Source organism: Equus quagga, chromosome 1 (assembly GCF_021613505.1).
Source record: "Equus quagga isolate Etosha38 chromosome 1, UCLA_HA_Equagga_1.0, whole genome shotgun sequence".
NCBI lineage: Eukaryota > Metazoa > Chordata > Mammalia > Perissodactyla > Equidae > Equus > Equus quagga.
Window position 1 is genome coordinate 40,400,038 of NC_060267.1, and position 9,825 is coordinate 40,409,862.

Consider the following 9,825-nt stretch of genomic DNA (forward strand, 5'->3'; position numbering starts at 1 on the left):
TTTGATGAGTTATGAAAAATGGATAGACCTGTGTAATCACAGCCCTAACAAAATATAGGGCGCATGTATCATCCCAGGAAAGGTTGCATCATGCCGCCTCCGAAACAATTCCCACCTTCCTCCAGACACAATTACAGTCCTAAATTCTGTCACCATAGCTTAGTTCCACCTGAACGCAGTGCCTTTGCCCACTTAGCCATCCTGACTTCCTAGTTCCACCTTTACGGGTCTGGATTATGCCAGAAGACTGTGAAAAGTCTTTAACTTTGCTCTGGCAGGCAAGTGACTTTACTTATGTCTCAGCTTCATCGTTCTGGGCTTGGTTGCAGTAGGGGGATAGACCAGCCCTACTTCTATACCCTGGCAATTCTGGAGTTTCAACTGAGTTTTTAGGGTGTTCAACACAGCCTCTCCCTTCTGGCTGGGGAGGTCTATAGTGTATCCTAGCACTGCCATGTCCATGGTGTCTGGGGTTTACAGTTCTTCAGTAGCAGTATGCCAAGCCTGCAGAGGCTCTCTCGACGCACGCACAGCTTAGAATTTATGCAAAAACTTGCAAGAACGCTTAGTCACATTTGTGGAGTTTTCTGTCCCGCTCCTTCTCTCTGATACACCTCCCTGCAAATACCAGCTACCTTGGTAGCCCAGAACTCCAATCTTTGTTTCTTCTACTCAGGGAGATTGCTGTTCTGTGTTTGGGCTCCATTCTTAAATTGGAAAGTGACCCCTAGCAGAAAGCCAGGCTGAATGTAGATCTCATTTTGTGTATTTCCTTTCTTTCAGTGATCACAACCCTGAGTTCTCTGTTTTCCAATTTTGTCCAGTTTTGTGGTTATTGCCTGAGAATTGCAAATCTGATAAAATTATTCTATCATGGTCAGAACTTAAAGTCCCATATCAGGTTAATTTTTATATCTTTTTTGACATCTCATCTTGGTTGACTAGTCTCTCTTTAAAGGTAGAGTAAGAATAATGCATTCTAGGGGGCCAGCCCCGTGGCCAAGTGATTAAGTTCGCGTGCTTGCTTTGGCAGCCCAGGGTTTCACGGGTTGGGATCCTGGGCGCAGACACGGCACCACTCATCAGGTCATGTTGAGGCGGTGTCCTACATGCCACAACTAGAAGGACCCACAACCAAAATATACAACTATGTGCTGGGGGGATTTGGGGAGAAAAAGCAATTAAAAAGAAAAGTTTGGCAACAGTTGTTAGCTCAGGTGCCAATCTTTAAAAACAAAAAAAGAAGAATACATTCCATATTAATCTTCTATGGTTGTTTTAGAATCAAATAAAATAAACTTTGAAAGACATAGCCCTCTCCACAAGTGATATAACTTCCGAGTAATTAAAATCTTGTCTTCAATATAATTAATCTTGTAACTTTTCATAAACGTACACATTGTAAGTAAGATTGACTTAAGTAAAGAAAGAGACTGCAATTCTGAGAAAGAAGATAACTTGGAGGATAATGTGCATTCATCAATTTTTCTCAAGCTTTTTCAGCAAAGTTACCCTATTGGCAAAGGAGTCTGTGTAGTCCATAGCAGGTATAAAATTTATTTAAGATGTTATATTTTGTCTTAAAATTGTATGCATACAGTATATAATTATGTCGAGTTTAATTAAAATATAAAGTTCCCTCCTCACTTCAATTTTTGATCAAAATTGAGAGTCACGAATTTGCACTGTATTAATTTTACAGATTCAGTTGTAGCTGGTACATGAGCAGCTGTACTTGCTTAGAGAATTGTAGTAATGTGTATTTGCCTGAGAACTGGAAAGACTGATTTGAGTCTGAATATTTGGTCGACTTAATTCCAAATGTTAATATTTGAAAGAGTTGTATTTCATAGTTTTTTAACTCAATGTTCCGTATATTCAATTTTCTGGGAACAGGTCTAATTTAAAACAAATTTAAAGAAAAATAAGTGTAATTTACATATTTTCATATAATTGAGTAAAGTTTGTTACGTTCAGAGACGGACTATTAGTAGAGATATTAATACAGGCAAAGTGTCACAAGTAATTTTGGCACACCCAGTCTTCTTCCTTTAAGATAAATTACTGGTTTAATTTGCAAATATACTTTCAAATCCTTACAAATGGGTGTGGTGTGTATATTTCTATAATGCATTGAAATTGAAACTACAGAGAAGTTGTAGTTTAACCATGACCAAAAGATTATTAATTTTGAATAATCCAAACATTTTTGTTACATATCTCAAGAAAAACAGATTCAATATAACAACATGAATATTCAAATAGGTTAGAAGGGGATTTTACTCTTGATCTCAACAGCTGTTTTAAACTATGGAGCACCTTAGAGTTAATTCCGCAAAAGTAAGATGAGGCACCATGATACAAGTGCTCCACTGAATATATTTTACATGATGCATCTCAAATATGCTTTCTAGTCAGCTTGTAAAACTGTCACATACTTACAGTAATATTAGAGATGCATTTGTGGTTTGTGTAATGTAACAACTGCTAAACAACAATACTCAAATGACAGATAACTCTCAGAATAGCAATGCTTATAAGTAAAACTTTTGATTCTTTCAGAAAACTATTAGTTGACAGTTTAAATGACCTTTGAGTTTCTAAATATAGTTTTCCTTTGTCCATTGAATAAATTCTTATTGCTGATAGAAAAAGATTAATGTACTGGAAATAGTCACAGGCTCCGGCAAGATCATAAATGTTCCCAAACTGTCTCTCCATAGGAAATGGATCCATTTACTGTAGTCAAACTTTATTATCTCTATAATGCCACATACATTTTCACTAGGCAAAGATTTCTTAGAACTCTATTTAGAAAATTCAAGAATTAACGGAATTCTCCTTTCTTCCCTGAAGAAACTCTTTTTATGTCTCTTCTAATTTTCTACTCTTTTGGCAGCTTCTCCACATGCAGGTCAAGGTTTTTATAATCTCAGATATATTTTTAACAAAACTTCCATAATTAATTATCTGATTTTGCTTATATTTTGCATACAATACAGTTGCGTAGCATCAAATATTATTCAAATATATTTATAAATGACCTTTATTGAAAGTCATAACAGAAGTCGGTATACTCTTGTATAAAACTGGCCTACTTTTCTAAAATGTCTTGTTATATTTTTGTCTATTTTGTTTTAAGGATGCAAATCTAAACTGTTGTGTTGCTAGTTTTCCCAGGCAATGTTAGGGTATGGACATAGAAAAATATTTAGTTTTAAATGCTATCAAAGAAAGGGCAGCAGGACATTTATTTGGTTTGAATACTCACTCTGTGTTTCCAGAATTTCAGTTAACTTGAACGTTAATGAATGCACCTCTGCTTTGTTTCAGATGGAAGCAACCTGGATTTCCAACTATTCTAGAGCGCCACCTTCTGGAAATGAAATGCTTCTCTAAACGTCAAGAAGCAGCTCGTTGGGATTGTGATAGAATTGTGACTTGATACTGAGAAAAATCATGCCTCGTGAGAAATATATATTCCTTTCAAGTAAATATCACATTCCTCTCCCCACTCCCTTGGAGATTAGAGTTAAAGAAGACACTGATTTGTGCAAATGCGGAATAAGTGAAAGATTTCTTGACTGCTATATTAGGAATAAAATTCTGTCAATTTTACTTTTTCCCCCTTGTTAAAACTAAATTAAAAAGTTGTATGCTTCCCTGATATGTGGCATTTTTACATCTAGCAATAGTATATAGAAATATTTAACACTGTTGTTAACACGATTAAAGACAAGTGAAGCCTTAGCAGTTCCAGTTAATAATACATTCTAAAGCTAATTAATGAATATACATTTTGTTTGCCATAAGACATAAGACAATCAGTCTTTTTTTATGACTGATTCTAACTTCATCAAGTTAGTCAAACTTGTAATTAACTAGAATTCAGATTTAAGTCCAGGGCATGCCATAGCCAAGAAAACAATATTTTCACTCTGATAGTATTAAAAGGTTTTTAAAAGAACTATTGGTGTTTCTGAGGTTTCAATTTTTTAGCAAAAATCAGCTGAAGATTTTACAATTTCTAATTCCTGTTTTATCTTCTAATCCTGGTCACTTGAAGACTATAGATATATAGTCTAGCCAGATAATCTTAATGGTATCATGCAAACATTTGGCTAAATTTGGAAGGAGAAAATTTATTGTACATGGGCAACTATTCCTGCCCATGGCAGATATCACTACCTGATCTTGGTTCCATCTCTCACTAATCCAGGAAATATTATATTCAATACTTTTTTCCAAACAGTTATTATTACTAGAATAGAGCTCCTTTATGAGAGGAAGCTTACTAGAACTAAAACAAGGATGAAAAGGAAAATGCTTGTAGTGCAAGTGGGAGACAAAGATGAGCAAGAGTAATATTAATTTTAAGGGAAAAGTGGGAAGATAGTTGCTTTATTGATATAATTTTATTTGGCAAATAGGGCTGAGAGTCTCAAACTATCTTAGTTAAACTCCACCATTATATTCATTCTTTGAAAGGAATTCTTCTCATTTAACAGGAAATGCCAGCAAAAGCTCAAAAAACATAGTACTCCACCTGTCATTAACAATTTTGTCATGTTTAGTTTTTTAAAAAATCAGTCCCTTTAGGAAGATCTTTTCCTGGGGGGGAGTGGGAGAGAGAGAGGCAGACCAAATTGTTGAGCCCATGTGTAGTTCAAAGAAAGCAAAACCATAACAAGAGAAAATAGCAGATTGATTACGTTATCTAGGAAGAAATCCAACAAGCTTCAAGCCTATTAGGTGCCAGAGACTGTTTTGTGTGCTTAGGTTACAGAGAATCGGTGCTGGAGTCCTAATAACAAAAGCACCTCATCAGATCAGAGAGATTTACATAAAAGGAAGTGGTTGGAACCATTTCATTGAATTGATTATTGTCTGCAAGTAGTCCAGAAGAAAACAATTAAGGGGAACTTGCAAATAAAACAAAATTCCCTTGAGAAATAAATTTAAAACCAATACATAATGGGTCAGAGCCGAGATAAAATAAATCACCTCAAAGAGCACGACAAGAGCAAGACATGCCCCACAGTATTGTATTTATATGTAGTATATGACCTTAATATGTAACGAAGATGTTGATCTTAAGGATGATCGGTCAGAAATAGAAACAGAAAAAGCAGCCATGGAATCAGAGTTGAGGGAACCTATCCAAATATTGCCCATGGTGATCAGTACAGCTTATTTTAATTGCAAGTTGGTTTAGGAGCAGAGGGAGGAAAGAGAGAGAGAATTTACATGTTTATATACTTCAAAACTTAAGGGGTACAGTTGATTTCAGACACTGCCTGATCTAAGAATTCAATACTATCATCAGGACTTGATCTTTCTTTCTTCCTGTCTCACTCATCCTTTCCTCTGTGTCTGCTCCATTCTTAGGTGCGCTTGGTAGCTCTCAGGTACCACTTCCATAGTTTACAACCTAGGAAGTTAATTTCTGCTTCCCACCAATTCTCACTAATTTGGATCTCCTTGATTCTGATTCTCTTGGCTCCTTCTCTCAAATAGGAGTTGAGCATGCCACAAAAGAGATGTGCACACATCTTGGGAGAAGAAACTGGAGACTTTTGAGTATTATAATTCCATAGTCTACATCTGGGTTTCCTGGATCTCTAGTTCTGGGAGATATCAGATGTTCAGCCTTCCTTCTCTGCCAAAAAAAATTCTATTTGTGAAACAGGGCTTATGAGATTTCCCTCTGAGACATCAAGAATGAACATTGGCACGTTAAAAGCTGTGAGAAGTCCTTCAGCGAGGAAGCAAATTTCTAGAATTTATTGAGGACACATTATGTTTTATACAGAATATCATTTTTCTTCATCAGCTCATTGTGATATGACTTGGGAAATTCTGGGATAGATGATCTCTAACATAAAAATAAATGATTCTCACCATCTTAGTAGATTGCCATTAAATATTCAAATTATAATATTCCTCTTTTTCTGCTTCAGAGTCTGCCAAGCAAACAATTTTGATTACAATTTGAGTTTCTATAAAAGTCAGCCTGTGGGGAGAGAATGTCCTAGTTTTGACCATTAGAGAATTTCAATCTGCGTGACAGTCATATTGTTAATGGTAAATTGCTAAATTGGACTCTGTTTTATATATCAGTCATGTAGCAGAATGCTGGAAAAGTATTCAGACGAAGCCTAACAATTTTATGATATAATATTGAAATGTAAGTAAATCTTTCACCAGAAGTAGTTTTCTTTTCAGTGTTTAATTATATTACACTGACTTCAAAAAAATGTAAAATGCAGATGTTAACTTTGAGTTAAGATGGGAATTCATTGGAAGTAAGAGGTAATAAAACTTAAAGAATAAAGCACTGTGTTTGTTGAGTAAGAAGTACTGCCACTGAACTATATATTATAGATATGCTTTTTACTTTTTCTGTAAGCGTTTTCCTAAATTTTTGGATCACAGTACCTTTCCAATCAAATATTTTAAAATGCAGATGCTCATTTAATCTCTTATAATACTGTTCAGTTCACCTTTTATCATTTGATCCTCACAAACATTCTGTTAATAAGGCTGAGCAAATGAAGTACATCCCCTTTATAGTTGAAGAACTGAGAGCCAGAAGGAATATAGGATTTGCCTGAGGACACACGGAAAAACTATAAATCTGGAAATCCTATCCAGATCTTTGGCTTCCAAAGGAATATTTTATAATAATCTACCTTGTTAAATTAAAATAAAAAGATACTGTGCTTTCTTCCTGCCCAGACACCATCAATATTATATATTATCTGTGCTACATATTTTGTATTTAATTCCATATTGTCATACATTGTTTCTGAATTGTGTTTTAAATTAATGTTTATTGTTACAGAGGTAAATGTCCTAGGACAGGACTGTCTTTTCCTTATTCTCCACAGCTGCAAGCAACTGATAGCATTATAGCAGTGTTAAAGACGTACCTCATCAAATAATGACTGGGAATCCCAGGACTTTCCTGATTTGAAGTGTTAACCAGATGACTTTAAAATCACTTGTAGAAAGATAATGTAAGATATCAGAGAAAATGATCTGATACACGAGTCTCCTAGATTAAGGTAGTTCTCAGTGATCCAGAAATCAGGTATAACGTAAGCTCAGAATTCCGCTAAAGTAATGTAAAGTTCATGCCTACCAAATTTTCTATTTTATGATACCCTTTTAGCAATCCACCAAGAACCTCCAGAATTCCAGTTTGTTATACTACCTAATGTATTAGAATCTGTAATGTCTCTTTCTAATAAGCGTTTGACCAGAGCTGATTAAACTGGAATTATCTTAGGCTTCTTTTGTTTTCTTTTTGGGTTCTGTTACTAACTTCTGATTATCTTCTTATTTCTATTGATTGGCAGTTTTCTATTTTGTTATATACTATGGAATTTGGGAAAAAATATTTTTCTTCCAAATATTTTCTTTAGCAAATAAAGTTATTTTGCTTGATTCTATATGTTTAATTTACCAAGATCACTTTGACAGCTAATATTCTTCTATCACTATTTTTATCCTGAACGCTTGTAATAGAGCCTCTGTGTCTCACAGTGATTATCACACTGGACCTTGAACTATAGTTGCCACTTTGTTCTCTCCTACTGAACATAAGCTCTTGAAGGCAGGGATTCACTTATAATTTTCTTGATATTTCTTTTATTTATAGTAAGATCTAGCACTAACATACTCAGAATGTTCAACACATTAATGAGTTTATGAGCGTACTTTAAATATTATCAAAATGACAGATTCAGCGTAAGGGCCAGTGTTATGTTAGAGTTTCTGAATTTGAAATTCTATGTGAAAATGCAAGAACCATAGGAAATGGCTATACGCGTTTAAAATGAAAGTTTCATAAACTAGAAGATGAAAAAATCTGAAGTGTTGGCTCTGTAGGAGGGACTTCATTATCTTCCGCTGGTTCCTTGAGGGCTCAGCACTCATTCTTACTAATTATTTTTCAACTGAACACGCTACTTGTGACTAAAATGTCTACAGTTATCTGGGTTTTTACTTTCTATTTTACCTCTTTCTTTCTTTAAATTCAAATTCTTTTTTGGACTAGATGGAAGTCAAACCCTGACCTTGACCCTATCATTTAACCTTTCTAAGTTTTACAGTCCCGTATCTAAAAGAACAGTTTCAGACCAAGATCCTCAACAGTTAAATGATTATATAAAGTATTCTTGCTTTACTCTATTCTCTCAGTAATTATTATCCATAAAGACTATCCCAGAAATTTAAAAAAACGTACATTGAAGAAAACTTTGCTTATGGGGATTCTAACTCTGCTTGTGAATTAATAATTCTTACAATTATTCAGGCATTTCTATAATTATACAAAGACAGAGAGTATTTTGCAACATACTGTACATTTGTATTACTTACCCTATATTTTCTTCTTCATTTCTCTCACCGTGAGAAATGCAAACAGGGTGAGCTCAGAAGCTCATTTCATGTGTAATGATTCACTGCAACACTGTGAAAGGAGTTTTGCTCCCCCTTGGTTTTATCTTATCAGTTGCTACAAACAAAATCACATGTTCCCATGCTTTATTTGAGCACCTTGAGTGACTGGCATGACAACTATCAAAATCATTTTCTCCACTCTCTTCTGTTAACTCTTACTATTGACACATTTAATTTATACAACTAAATGGCTACCATTAATAATCTAGTTGTTTAATCCTCGCTCTTTCACTAACTCCCATGGCATGGACAAGGGCATCAAGGCTATAAAAGGACTTTCATAAACTTCTCTTAGAACTTTATTATTATTTGAGATTCTTACTCTCTTTTCCTGTCACTCATATAAAAACTGAAAGTTCCATTGATAGTTTAGTGGAGTTGGAATTAAAGGCATCTCTTGTAGCTTTGTAATATACTTCTCTATAAGGAGATCACTAGATTGATTTGTCTCTTAGAGAATGGAGTGAAGGCTAATGGAGTAATTCTCAAAACTTTTTGGTCTCAAGAATCTTTTATCCTCTTACAGATAAAAACCACTGAACAGCTTTTGTTCATATCGGTTATCTCTATTGGGATTTACCATATTGGAAACTAAAACAGAGAAACATTTAAAATACGTGTATAAATAAATTTTTTCTCTATATTTATTTTTTCCAGCTTATTTAGATATAATTGACATGCAGCATTGCGCAAGCTTAAGGTGTACAACGTGTTGATTAAGTACACATATATTGCCAAATGATCACCACCATAGCATTAGTTAACACCTGCATCATGTCATCTAGTTACTACTTATTTTTTATAATGAGAATATTTAAGATCTACTCTCTTAGCAACTTTCAAGTATATAATACAGAATTATTAACCATAATCACTATGCTGTACTTTGGATCCCTAGAACTTATTAATATTATAACTGGAAGTTTATGCTCTTTGACCAACATCCCTTTCTTTCCCCCACATCTCAGCCCCAGGAGCTACCACTCTACTCTTTCTATGAGATCAGCTTTTTCAGATTCTACATATAAGTGAGATCATATTGCTTTTGTCTTTCTCTTTCTGACTTATTTCATTTAGCATAATGCCCTCAAGTTCCATTCATGTTGTTGAAAAAGGCAGGATGCCATTTTTTTCTCGTGGCTGAATAATATTTCATTGTGTACACCACATCTTCTTTATCCTTTCATTCATTGATGGACTCTTAGATTGTTTCCATTTCTTGGCTACGAAATGGGAGTGCAGATTTCTCTTTGAGGTCCTGTTTTCATTTTCCTTGGATTCACCCAGAAGTGGATGATATGGTAGTTCTGTTTTTAGTTTTCTGAGGAAACTCCACACTGTTTTCCATAGTGGCTGCAT

General features: G+C 34.6%; 1 protein-coding gene across 1 annotated transcript in view; it reads right to left on the reverse strand.

Moving 5' to 3' along the window:
• PIK3C2G (phosphatidylinositol-4-phosphate 3-kinase catalytic subunit type 2 gamma) overlaps positions 1 to 8,414 on the reverse strand; it is a 363,044-nt gene extending 354,630 nt beyond the window's left edge. The window contains exon 1 of the mRNA XM_046638270.1: positions 8,386 to 8,414. The gene's annotated coding sequence lies outside the window, so the exon portion shown is untranslated. The remainder of the gene's footprint in view (positions 1 to 8,385) is intronic.
• Between the last annotated feature and the right edge of the window lie 1,411 nt (positions 8,415 to 9,825).